The sequence below is a fragment of the Varanus komodoensis genome, unplaced genomic scaffold, assembly GCF_004798865.1.
Source record: "Varanus komodoensis strain SLA01 unplaced genomic scaffold, ASM479886v1 scaffold18_3, whole genome shotgun sequence".
NCBI lineage: Eukaryota > Metazoa > Chordata > Lepidosauria > Squamata > Varanidae > Varanus > Varanus komodoensis.
The window spans coordinates 13,720,468-13,733,415 of NW_025335549.1; the positions used below are offsets into that span (position 1 = coordinate 13,720,468).

General features: G+C 40.2%; 1 long non-coding RNA gene across 1 annotated transcript in view; it reads left to right on the plus strand.

Annotated features, from left to right (window-relative positions):
* LOC123021897 overlaps positions 1–4,840 on the plus strand; it is a 29,772-nt gene extending 24,932 nt beyond the window's left edge. The window contains exons 2-4 of the long non-coding RNA XR_006414421.1: positions 204–211; positions 1,403–1,416; positions 4,830–4,840. This is a non-coding gene — a long non-coding RNA (uncharacterized LOC123021897). The remainder of the gene's footprint in view (positions 1–203; positions 212–1,402; positions 1,417–4,829) is intronic.
* The last annotated feature ends 8,108 nt before the right edge of the window (positions 4,841–12,948 follow it).

A 12,948-nucleotide genomic window follows, 5' to 3' on the forward strand; every position in this document is an offset into this window, starting at 1 on the left:
GTCTGGGTGTGAAAGCTGAATAGTGAAGCAAGCTGACAGGATGAAAACTGATGCCTTCAAACCATTGTGGTGGAGGAGAACTTTGTAAATACCCTGGATTGACTGAAAGTGAACAGGTAGGCCTCAGGTCAAAACAAGTCTGAAAAGTGACAAAACCGAAGCTGTTCTACTTTGGGCAGTCATGAGAAGGCCAGATTCACTAGAGAAGACAGTCATGCTAGGGAAGATCGAAGGCAGCAGAAGAAGGGAAACCCAACATATGAGATGGATTGCTTCCAGAAAGAAAGCCACAGTCTTGCATAAAAAGAGCTGACCAGGACAATCAAGCACCTTTTGGAGGTCATTCGTTCCTAGAGTTCCCATAAGTTTAAGGATGGGAACATGTGTAACAGCACCATGTGTATAACAATGGACATATCCAGGGCTCTTCCATTCAAGTAGGAATGTTGATCACTTGATAAACTGGATTGATGGAGCAACCTATACATACAGATGAATAGTAGGTTGTATGGCAGCAAGAAGTGAAGCAGCATCCATACTGGAGTGGTTGTGGCATAAGTAGCCACCCTTCTCCCTTTCTGAACATGCCTGGGGATTCATTAGAGTACTGCAGAAGTCTATACAGATTTGATCCTGGTGGAGGTCAAAACTCTGGATGAGGTCACACACCTACTCCCAAACTTGTACTGGCTGTGTGGAGAAGCCCTCAGTCAAGTTTTGCTAAAGATCCCTATTTCCAGGGCCACTTTGGCTCCAGAATCTTCAAATTATATTATGGCATCACCGTAACTGCCAGCACAGTCACTTAAAAGTTCAGTTTGCCAGATTGTCCAATAAAATAAACTGTCAGCATTCAATTTGTTAGTGTGAACATTGTTAACCTACAACAGATACAGCATAAAATGGGTAAACCATCACCTGGGATGAATTGTGTTCCTAGGGACTCCTTCAGGAAAAAGTACTGACCTTCCATAAAGTAGCTCATTCTATGGACCTCTTGAGAACAAGGACAAGGAATGCACCAAAATTGATTGTAAACATTAATATCTGGGTTTTATGCCCTCTGCTCTCTCTTCCTGAAGCAGGTGGGGCAATAGTCATTTTCATTGTTCTTTGGGGAAACAATGTTTTGAACATTACATCTGCTCATGAAATCCACAAACCCAGGGAGCAACTGTTGCAAGCCAAAGTTGCTCTTCAAGCAATCACCAGCCACAGGCTGTTTTCCAGAACTTTCTTTATTGCTCCCAAGTAGAAACCACAGAGTGGTTTGTTGAACCTCCAGGAACTCTCCTTATGAACATGCCTGGGCTCCATCCCTTCAGGAGGGGATTTCTGAAGGCAAGCATGCCTCCTCCATCCAGCCTGATGTGCCTGATCCTTCCCAATCTTGGAAGCTAAGCAGGGTCAGCCCTGGTTGGAAACTGGATGGGGGACTTGAGTCCTGCACTGATCAGGTGGTTGGACCCCATGGCCTTCTAGGCCCCATTCCAAATATATGATTCTAGGAAATGTGCAGAGGGAGAAGAGGGGAATTATGGCAAGAGTGTTTGTTATGAGTCTTTATAAGCCTTGCATACAATGTAAGTACAGTTGGATGGGGGAAACCACCCAAAGAGTCATTTGGCTAATGGTTGCTAGAAATTAGTTAAATAAATAGGAGCGGGAACCCCACCCCTCAAAGCTCAGTAGATCAAGGTGGCTGAGGGCCGCAAGGAGCTATAGTGTAAGGAAGAATATTTTATTAATAGGGGATGGTAGAACATGTGGCGAGAATGGGAAGATGGAGTAGGGAGCATGGGAACCATGTTTCCATGGGAACTGTGAGACTGTCTGAGTGACAGGTTTGGACAAAAATCTGACAGTGGAAAAGCAGTGCAGCTTTGTTTGGTGTGATGTGCGAACTCTGCCAATATGTAATTGTTCCTTCCATTGTAGCGAATTTTATTGTTGAAATCACAGACATTACAAAAACCAAAAACATGCATATTAAGTACACCCAAACTATAAATACAGAATAACTGAAACAGTTACAACCCCAATGGATAAATAAAATACTGAAAGCAACCTAAAACAATATTTGGCCAGATTTCTGACAGAATTAATGGATAAGATAGTCTTGGTAAATTTAAAAGATAACATAGAAAATTTGCCACTTGGTAACATAAGGAAATACATCCATGAGCAAAAAATTAATACAGCCCGCTTCTGAGCCAGAGAAATTATCCATAAGTTGAGCCAGCATCCTCCCCCTTATAGTGCGATAAAAGGGGCAATGAAGGACACGATCTGTTAAATCCTCCACTGTCCCTGGTCACTGGGAAAAGGCAGTGTCTCCAGGGACTGCAGAAAGAAATCTCCCCTCAAGATATGCTGAAGGCATGGCTTGAAAATGCAAGCTGGAAACTGCCTTTCTCAACAGTATGATGAAATAAATGTATTTTTCTTCAGAAAAGAATACCAGAGAGACAATCTGGAAAGGTGAATTAGAGCCGTATCTCAGGCAACATCTCACACACCAGGCTGGGCTCAAACTTATTTTCTTTAACGGAGGAAGGGAGGGTGTTTCTCAGACTCATGCCAGCACTTTTTCCCACTGATTCTCCTCGTAATAGCTTGATTTAACTAGATCTCCTGACAAGCTGTCAGAATGGCCTTTAAGTGTGCATGTGAAGCAGGAGGAAATAGAAGAGATTTTTTTTTTTAATCTGAAACATACTTTGAACATCAGAACATAGTCAGGGTTTTAAAAAATTGTGAAGTGATTTTGCTATTGTTGTTGACATAGCAAGGAATGTAGCAAGATCCATTTAAATGAGACTCCTTGATATTTTCTCCTGTCCTCCATATGATGCTTTTGCATAAGGCCTTTACTGAAACATTGAGAAGGCTTCAGTCTGCAGAAATCCCAAAAGCTGTGTTGTTTTATTCCTAGGAACCTACTTGATTCTGCTCCAATGGAAAAAGCAATGATTGCTTGGCTCCTTTAGTCCAGGAAAAATGCAAGGCTTTCAAGATTACTCATGTACACAATAGAGTGGAAGTCCCAGACAAACACTTCCAGAATTTTAAGTTTAGGATGTTCTGCTCTACCACCTCAAACTTCTGAACCAGACCTGTTGACAATTTGAGGTGGGGGAGTGATTTCAGGGCAAGATGTGAATAGGGATATATGTAAAATGTGTCTGGTTGTGAGTAACATGCCCCCACTTTGCATCCAACTCCATGTTTGGTGTAAAAGGTGCAATCTGTATTTAAAGTCTGCACATTTCCAAGCTCATGACATAATTTTCAGTCCCCCAAAAATGTGTTTGACAGCATGCATATATTTAAAAGATGTCTACAGATGAATACCAGTAGACATTTTCTGTCAAGCAAACCTCTGATTCTATCCCTGTAAGTTCCTGACTTTCCAGATACCACCTCTCCCAAGGGCTTGAGGGTCTCGGCTCCCAGTACTGGATCAGAGACCTTGTCCCCCACAGGTGATATTCTCCTGGTAGTCACCCCTAAGGACTTGGGCTCTTCCTGGTTCTCCTGGGGGTTGCTAGTGTTGGGTGATTTCTCATCCTCCAGAGAGGCATCTTGCAGTGGGGAGGCATCACATCCCATCCTTGAAACATTCCATGAATCCCACAATTGCTCAGGGAGAAACATTATGTTGAAATGAAGCAGCCTTCCTAAAGAAACTGTCGGACACAAACATGGTGCTGCCAGCATCTGGAGTCCAGAAGGAGCTCTTCTACGTAAGAAACAGTTCTACAGAAAGAGAAAAGCTCCACAGCTCCTAGCACACCAAACCATGCTGCTAGGTCTTCTTTTCTGTCCTAATTGTGCCTTAATGCCTCCTTTCCTCCCCCTTAATCCATTTCTTAAATCTATAGAAATGTTACAGATAGATCTGTTGTCCTTGATTTTCTCAAACTCCTGAGACAGGGATGAACCATTTCAACCCCTCCCCAAAATGAACTTGATTAACTCATATGTTCTGCTCCAGTTGTCTTCCCGCAAACAAAGATAATGTGGAATATTGATTTTCTGCATGCACCCTCACACTTTGCTCACTGAACATGTTTTTGCTTTGAATTATTTATTTTATTTTGACTTCATGAAATTCATTTCTGAAGAAATTTCCTTTCCAGAGTATTTGCTTTCCTTTCTGCAAAGCTCCTGGAATTTCTTTTTAGTCTTTCAGTACTCACAGTAAAGATTCCAGGGGAAAAACAAAACAAACCACAGCAAACCACGGATACCAATATTATTAGCAGTGTTATGGTTAAAAATGATCTAACAACCCCAAACCGAGAAAGATGCTTTGCAACAGATGACTTGCCATCAACTGTATTTAAACCTGTGTACTCAAAAGTAATGGAGATGACCCTGATGCTGGGAACAATTGATGGCAAAAGGAGAAGGAGATGGCAGAGGATGAGGTGGCTGGATGGAGTCACTGACGCAGTCGGCATGAGCTTAGGTGGACTCTAAGAATGGTGGCGGACAGGCGATACTGGAGAAATGTTGTCCATGGGGTCGTGAGGGGTTGGGAATGACTTTGTGACTAAACAAACAAAAAACTCAGAAGTGAATCCTATTTAGGTCAATGGGACCTGCTCCCAGGAAACTCTGCATTGGGTTTCAGATTTCAACTATAACCATCCCCACAAATTGTAATAATGCAGGCTGGGAGTGTGAAGAATGTTACTTTCTGCTTAATTTACTGCCTGAGCATTTCATAGGTTGATTGTGAGTTCAGGGAAGGGAAGGTTTCCTCCTCTAATTTGTCCACTCCATTCATGAGCTCATAAAACTCAGTAATCCCCACCTTCTAGTGAGGGGATGGGTTTCCCCAGATATTAGTGGATTGCAACTCCAACCAGACCAAACCAGCATAGCCAATAATGAGGAATAGGGGTATTTGGGGCCAGAAATCACATTGTGACTTTGGAAATGGTCAGACCTTCACTGCCATTTCTGCTGTGTTCATCCCTGAATGTGCAAACTGGGTAAATCCATTTTAAAAAGAAAATGAGCAGAAATAGCTCCAAAAAAAGAAAGACAAACGGGAAAGTAAAGCCAGCCATTGCAAGTGAAAAGGCTTAACAATGATCACAACCATGCTTTGAAAGCATTGGTGAAATTGTATTTGCTTCAAGACAGGTATGTAGACAGGGACCACCAGAGGGTCATTATCAAGATCACTGAACATCTCAAAGTCAAGGATTTCATCTTGAGTAATGAGTGGGGAATAATTAGAATTAGACCTAATTGTCTCTTCAATCATCATCATTTGGAGACATGCAGCTGCTGAGAGTCTGAGCTTACTGGGACCAGAAAATGCTTTCAAATATCCTTTACACCCTGACATCATGATGTTATGGCCTAATAAAAGGGAGTTAAATAAATTAATGCAACCTGTGACTTCTGGCACTTGCTCTCTTTCAAATGGCTCAGACTTGCTGTGGTCATTATGATTAATATGATTTAAATTGACAAAGGGCTGCCCCCATTATAATTGCTACTAATGATGATTATTCAGAGATATAGAAGAATGTCTTGGAGCCAAACTTTTTTTTTCTTTTTTTGGAGGGGGTGGTATCTTAGCCAAATTGAGCTCAAACCCTGAGAAAAAATGATGATAGGTCTATTACCTTTGCACTTCATTTGAGTTTACACACGATCTGCAATAACTTTCTCAAGCACTATCTCTTACCAGATTATTGACATGGATATATTCTTTTTCATTTCCAAATGTACACTTATACTAAAGTACATCAGTGTAAGTGTGCATTTGGAAATGAAAAATTCAGCTCCAACCCGACATCAACAACTGGTCCACGCTTGGTGGCAACATGAGATGGGGCTTCCTTGATGGCCATTGCCAGGTTCTGGGAATCCAAACTTTCCATCTTGGTTTGAGCAAAGCTGTAAAACAATCAAGCTGAACTTTGGCATACAAGCAGAACTGTTGTGTTAGTGGCTGTGCTTATTAGGTCCTTGTGTCTTTAAATGATTTTAATTCATTTGTTATTTAGTTGTATTTTCTTTATCATAAAACAACTTGAGTGTCATTTTTCTCAGTACAAGAATGATACTAGAGTCATTTTCAGAGCAATACGGTAATAGAACCAGCTGCCTAGAGAGTTGGTGGGTTCTTCCACACTAGAGACATTCAAAAAGAAACTGCACAGCCATCTGAGTAGAATGCATACTATAAAGCAAAGATATGCATAATGGATCCTCACATTTGGCATGAACACCTGTGGACATTTTCATGTGGAAAGACCTACCCACATGCCAAAAACAAATACTGCAATCTGACACGGACACAAAATGAAGGGAACTTCAGGGTGGGATTTGAAGAAGTTTGATGAACTTACACTGGATGACAAATGAAAATGATCTCCACTCTGTGATGAGAAACCATGCTGCAGGTGCAAAGCTCCTAGCTATGGTGACAGAGCCTCAACCCCCGGGAACAAATGGCCAACAGCCCTGCCAGCACATTGACATCAGGGGAGCAAAACTCATCTGGAACGCAGCCTAGGAACTCTAGGTATAGAAAGATGCCCCCCTTCAAAACCACTCAACAGGGTAACCCACTCCTCATGTAAACCCTTTCAGAATTTCTCCTACAAATACAGCTGTGGAAATTGGATGACTTTTCCACTGCAGCATCACACTCAATCGGCATGAATTGCTTTCCGATCACAGCTTTCTCCTAATCTCCTATTCCTTATGGGAGTTCTTCTCACTTCACTCATAGACACTGGACTGCTGAAATTGTCAGCAACTCCCCAGAGGTGGACAGCATAGCTCTCTAGCTGCCAGCTTCCTTCATCCACTCCCTTCTGAGTGCAGCCTACCGCTGCAGGGAGCATGAGACTTTTTCAGCATGCCTGCCTCTATAGGGTGGCCCAAACAGTGGCAGATGGCAAGGTGCAGTTGGTGAACAGGACTTCTTGTGGCTGCCCCACATACAGAGCTGCACCCCATTGTCAAAAGAGTGGAACTGCCTGAGTAACTCAGCCAGTCATCCATCCAGGGACTATGCTGCTTTTGACACAACAGTAAAAGATCTTATCACATTGCAAACTGTATTTTCTCTTTCTGATTACATTTTAAATGATATTTTGCCTGCTTCTGTCTCGAATATTTTGTCTCATACTTTTCCTTTTAATGAACAAGTTTCCTTTTTAATGGATGTGTTACAAAGACAACACACCTGTGCTATACTTCAAAAAAGCTTTGTTCAAAAGACAGGTGATGAAAGAGGAAAAAATTGAAAGCCTTCCTTGATAATCAAGCAGGCTGGCATGCTTTGATGTAAGCATAGATGTTTTAATTCTAACTTCCTACAGTAGCAATATAGAAAGGTTTCGAATTCTGAAACGGGGACTTCTCAATCTTATCATCTACTTCCAAATATCTTCTGCTTTCATAAAGTTTCAATACTCTAATGGTTGACTGGCAATGGATACCTTTGGAAGATGTAATCAAACTGAAGTCAAGAGGGCACCCCCAGTGCTAACCCACGAAAGGCGAAGACAGGTATTTATGTTGTCCTCAGGTTTGACATATGGTCAGGCTCAAGTTTATAAGCTAACCATGTCACATACTCATGGTTTTCACTGTTGCAGAACTGTCGGTTCAGTTGACTGCATCCACATCCTGTAAATATATTGGATATCAAAAGCAGCAGCAACAAATGCATCCCTTATTCTTCAGTTAACAATCCTTACTCCAGAACTTTAAAATCTACAGGGAAATTCAGATGAGAAGAATCTCTAACAGAGGAAAGAATACAGGTGAAAGGTTGGACTGAAGAGAATCTTACATGTTTTGATGTTATTGATGTAGGAATACTTGACAAAGCTAGAGATGGGTCAGAATCTCATTTCAGTTCTGTTTGGACAATAATTTCCCAATATGTGGATTAGTCTCCATATTTGAAATAAAGAACTGCCTTGAGATTTTTTAAAGGCAAATGTGGGGGAAAAGGAAAATTGGCCAATTGATCCATCCAAAGAATGAAATGCGAGTGCTTAGCTTAGCTTTTAAAATTCTGGGTTTGACTCCCTTTGTATTCAACCCTTTTCCTAACTATAAGGGTTGTCATTGCCACTTCTTCTTTCCCCACTGACAGGTTCCTCTCCTTCTTTAAAAGCTTTATTGCATGGAAGTGCGACATTGGAATTCCATCACTGGACTGGATATAGCTCTACCAACAAAATTTGCCCAGTGCAGTTGGGTGAAATTTTTGTTTCAGTATATTTGTTATAATAATTCATCAAATGCATATTGAGAGACAATGTGCATCAACATATGCACATTGCATTGCTTCTTGAATATCAGTACATGTTGCATCTGTAGATCTTAAGTGGCTTCTTATCATTCAGAGACATTGCTTCATGTATATTGGATAACAGAAGAGCCCTTTAAGAAGAGTTTGTCTAATCTGACTAATTGCTGATGATGCAATACAGCTGATGTTTCTTTTAAACATACATTTCAGCAATGCCCAGTAGCTGTTTCTTTTGGGGAGGATGATAATATATAGATACATTTTGTTCTGAAACAATTATTAATATTTACTGATGTACCTGCTCTTTTAATTATCTCCCTGGGCATTAATGAATGGTCCGCATACATGGATATCCCATGTCCTTCCAACAGTGGGGGAAAAAGGATATTACAATGTTAGAAGGACGAACACTCACCTCCCTTATGGAATAGTCTGAGGACCTTAGAATGATTTCAGTGTTTAAATGAGTGAAACATGGACACCACCTCCAAATAGATATTTAGCTGAATATCACAATATTAGCACAAGAGAGAACTTGGAATTTTTACAATGAATGTGGGTGAAAGCAAAGTATTTAGGGATCCATTGATTCATAAATAGTAGCACTAAAATAAAAGTTGTTTCAATGATCCTGCAGTGCTGTAATTTTTATCTTTCTGTTAGTGGCCAGGAATGTGGACAAACAGGAAGAATAAATGTTGGTTATCAGCACTGATTAACTCGTGAGATCTTGGGATGGGAAGGGACAAAAACTACAGATTTTGACCATCAGTTGAAAAGAATGAGTTAAGTTTATTGCTAATTATTAAATCACGGGGCCTCAACAGGTGCTAGAAAATATATTTATTTATTCATCAGTATTTTGTGTTCATACAAAGATTTTTTGCTAGCAGTGGATTAATTGCAAACCATTCTCTACTTGTTTAATGGTATTAATTTACATGAATTAATATAGAGCTAAACACTTGAAATGGTTTAGAAACTGTCTCATTCTTGTGTCACAGAGGGTCTAGGAGCAGCAAATTAGTCATTCTTCCACATTCTTAAGAACATAATCTTCTTGAATGTGTAAGTCTTGCTTTGTTACTTGTGTCTTGTTTAGAGCTTTTTCTTTGTTTTGTTTTGGGTTTTTTATTTTTGCTTTCTAATTAGACTGGATCATTACCTGGGAAGATTTTAACAACAAGCAATTAGATGATCCTAGTTGTCATCACATTTCCTTATCACTCAAGTCAAATTTGTCTTCAGAAAAGTTCACCATGTCCAATTATTTATTATTCTTTAGGATAAGTTCTTTTTTTGCAAATCGCAGAAGACATGAAGACTGGTTTTGTTATGTTTCCCCTATATATTCACTGGGTTCTCTCGTGCTCTAGCTATAGAAACAGTCATTTAAAAACCACACAAGATGTGACAGAAGCAGAAAATGTTTTTAGCAGGAGAAAGTGCATGAAATCTACCAGAGAAGACATGCCATATTTTCATCCATTTACCTGTATTCCACCTTTCATTGGGAAAAAAATATTCCAAAAGTGTTCTACAAACTTATAACAGTACAACAGTAATATACAACAAATAAAGATAACATGTTAAAACATTTCAATCAAAGCAATTCAGTGGAGGCCTAATATACACAATTTAGTATTCCACTTAGACTGAACAATCAGCAGCCAATTTGTACCAAGCGGAGCAATACTAAACCTGTTGATTCAGAAATAAGCCATCCTGGATTAAGAGTCACTCCCCGGTACGTCTATAAGAATCTACCCCAAAGGTAATAACATACTAAATTAATCATAGATCCACCCCAAATTTATCAGAATAACATGTCTTTTTGAAAATCTAATTTGATCTCAGTCAACCTCTGTGCAGGCATGTTGTATGTAGCCCGTGACAACAAGGAGTACTATGGAGGGAAAAAGATAGATTTTATTCCTGGTGGACAGCCTATATTTATTCAGTTAACCACAAAAGGAGGCACTCTATTATTACCAATGCCTTGCTGATGGTTGAAATATAACCTATTGTATAACAATCTCTTGTTGAATTTAGGAAATGGCCTGCTCTGAGGAAAAGTATCTAGCACCACTAAGAGTCCATAATAAAACTTTTTGTTTTCCCAATATTTTAAGATCTGGTGCTTTAAAATGGTTTTTATTCATTGTTTGATGCTGTGCTTATGGTTGTATTGCCATCCTGAGACCTCAGTGAAGGACGGGATAGAAATGTTTTAAATGAATAATCAAATTATTTGAAATATATACAATGTTGGGCCATGATCACTCGTCTGGAGAGAGTCAGGAGTTGGGAACTGGGTTCCCATCAGCATCTGAGGGCAAACCAGTTGATGGAGTCAGCAAACAAGTGAGGATTTGTACTTAAGAGAGGTCCATTTTCTTGGAGCCCAGTGGTCTTCTCCAGCAGGCAGATTTGGCCCAGCAACCAGAAACGGACCTGTGCCATTGTGTTGTTTTGTGGGGAAATTCACATGAAGGAGTTTCACACACTGAGAATAGGGATGTGTGTAACTAGCAGTACAGTGTTTTTAATGTTTTATCTCAGTTACAAGGCCATTATTTCCAGGTGTAGCATATTCCCTAGGTAAATACCCTTGCCAGTTGCATGTTCCCACACTATTATTTATTTATTTAAAATATTTATACACCGTCCTTTATGCAAAAGCGTCTCAGGAAGGCTTACAGAAATCAAAACAAACAACCCAACAATTAACAATAATTTAAAATAGACATAAAACCAACAATAGCATGTCACAAATGAAGACACCATCAAAACAGAATCAAAATCAAAATCAGGAACAAAATCAAAATGCGATTGTAAATAGTTAAAACCAGATTAAAAATCCCTAGCACATAAAAGGGTGGGCAAATAAAAAGGTTTTCACCTGGCACCAAAAAGAATATAAAGTCGGCACCAAGTGAAACCTGTCTGGGGAGCGCATTATTAGCTCATCATATCTCCTACTTCGCAAATAGCTGCTCATGGCCAGTTTTCTTATTCACCACTAGTACTGTGGTTTTCCATTTGGGTTACATGATTTGTGCACTTCAGTGGACATGTTTAAATTATTTTCAGTGAGTGTTTTTTGGATCCCATGGCTTGGTAAATGGATTTATGTTTTTAGTTTCTCCCTTGCTCTTCTCAACAATTTTATGTATAAAGTATGTGGTTTCTTTTGATAATATATTTGTCCTGAAAAATGTTATTTATTGCACTCGTTTACTTCGGATTGTCCTGCAGCTGTTTGTATGGCTACTTCAGCCATGAAATAGGTCCTAAGAGCAGGTCAGCCAGGTCAGGTCATACCAGCCCCATGCAAGGCGCAAACCTGTGCAAATCTGAAAAGTGCACAAATTCTGGGTATCGCAATTGGTACAAATTTCAGGCAATTCTTAAGAACAACCACCAACTCACTCAATCCATAGCCTATTTTAACTGCCGAAGTCCACATGCTGGCTCAACTCATATCAGAATGATTGGCACCAGCATGGAGAAACAGATTGGATTCCTCACCCATTCACAGGGTCCCTTCTACACTTCTGACTCAAGCTATGCTCAAGTGGAAAATGAATTCCTTTACTCTCCACTCTGCCCAGGAGGATCCAAGGGCAAGCACAGATCTGAAAAACTGTTTCCTAGGTGATGACAAGTTCACAAAATGGACGATTCACCCTTAAAAGTGGATTACTCACTTCAGGAGGGCATTGTGGGTAGCATGTGCCAGGACTCTCAATCTTGGAACTGGCACTGTCCCTCCCAGCTTCATTGACCTCCAGCAAGGTTGCTCTTTCTCCATCTCTTCTAACAGGATGAAACCATCAGTCTAAGAAGAGTGGGGCTGGAAGCTGAGAAGTTTTTACCTTGTGCGCATCTCCCAGATCTCTAGCAGATGCTACAACAACATTCTGCCCAACTAGAATCCAGGGAAAATGGGTCTTCCTGACTCTTCAGGCTACACCAGAAGCAGCAAGGAGCCTACCCCACATTCCTGGTCACAGGCTTTCCAACATTTTAGGCAGATGTGTTCCCCAACCTACCTGGAGAACTTAAATGATAAATTTACTAAGTTTCACTCCTATTTGAATAGCCTTAACAAAGCTCATTGCTTGTAGTGTTTACAATAGCAGTATTTCTCTTCACATGTTTTACAAGTTTCTGAAGAACTTCAGAACCCTTTTCTGACCAGAAATGACAGTGCCAACAAAAGAAACACGGCTGCACATACTTCACCAGGAGCAATAATTGATGTTTCTGTTCTGCCAGCTTCAATGCTGAAGAACTATCACCTGTCTACAGTCCAATTTTGATTAATGCATAGCAAAATTATTGAAAGTAACCCTGTATTTCAACTCATTTCAAGCTTGTCTCTTTTATAATGGAAAGCACCCATCAAACGCCACCAATTTGTACAGCAGGGAATGTTTTAGATGTGAATGGTAATTTCATCCAGTGCTGGAGGTGCATCATGAGTGGTGAACTCTTGCTCAAGGGTGAAAATAAAATTATGTTTGCAGAAGCTGGCATGGCATGTTTGGTGCAGGCTTTCTTGGGAGGAGTAACTAATGGGAGGTAGAAACAGGAAGTATTTTAAAATATATTGCTAATAGAGAAATTATTGATCAGCAAGG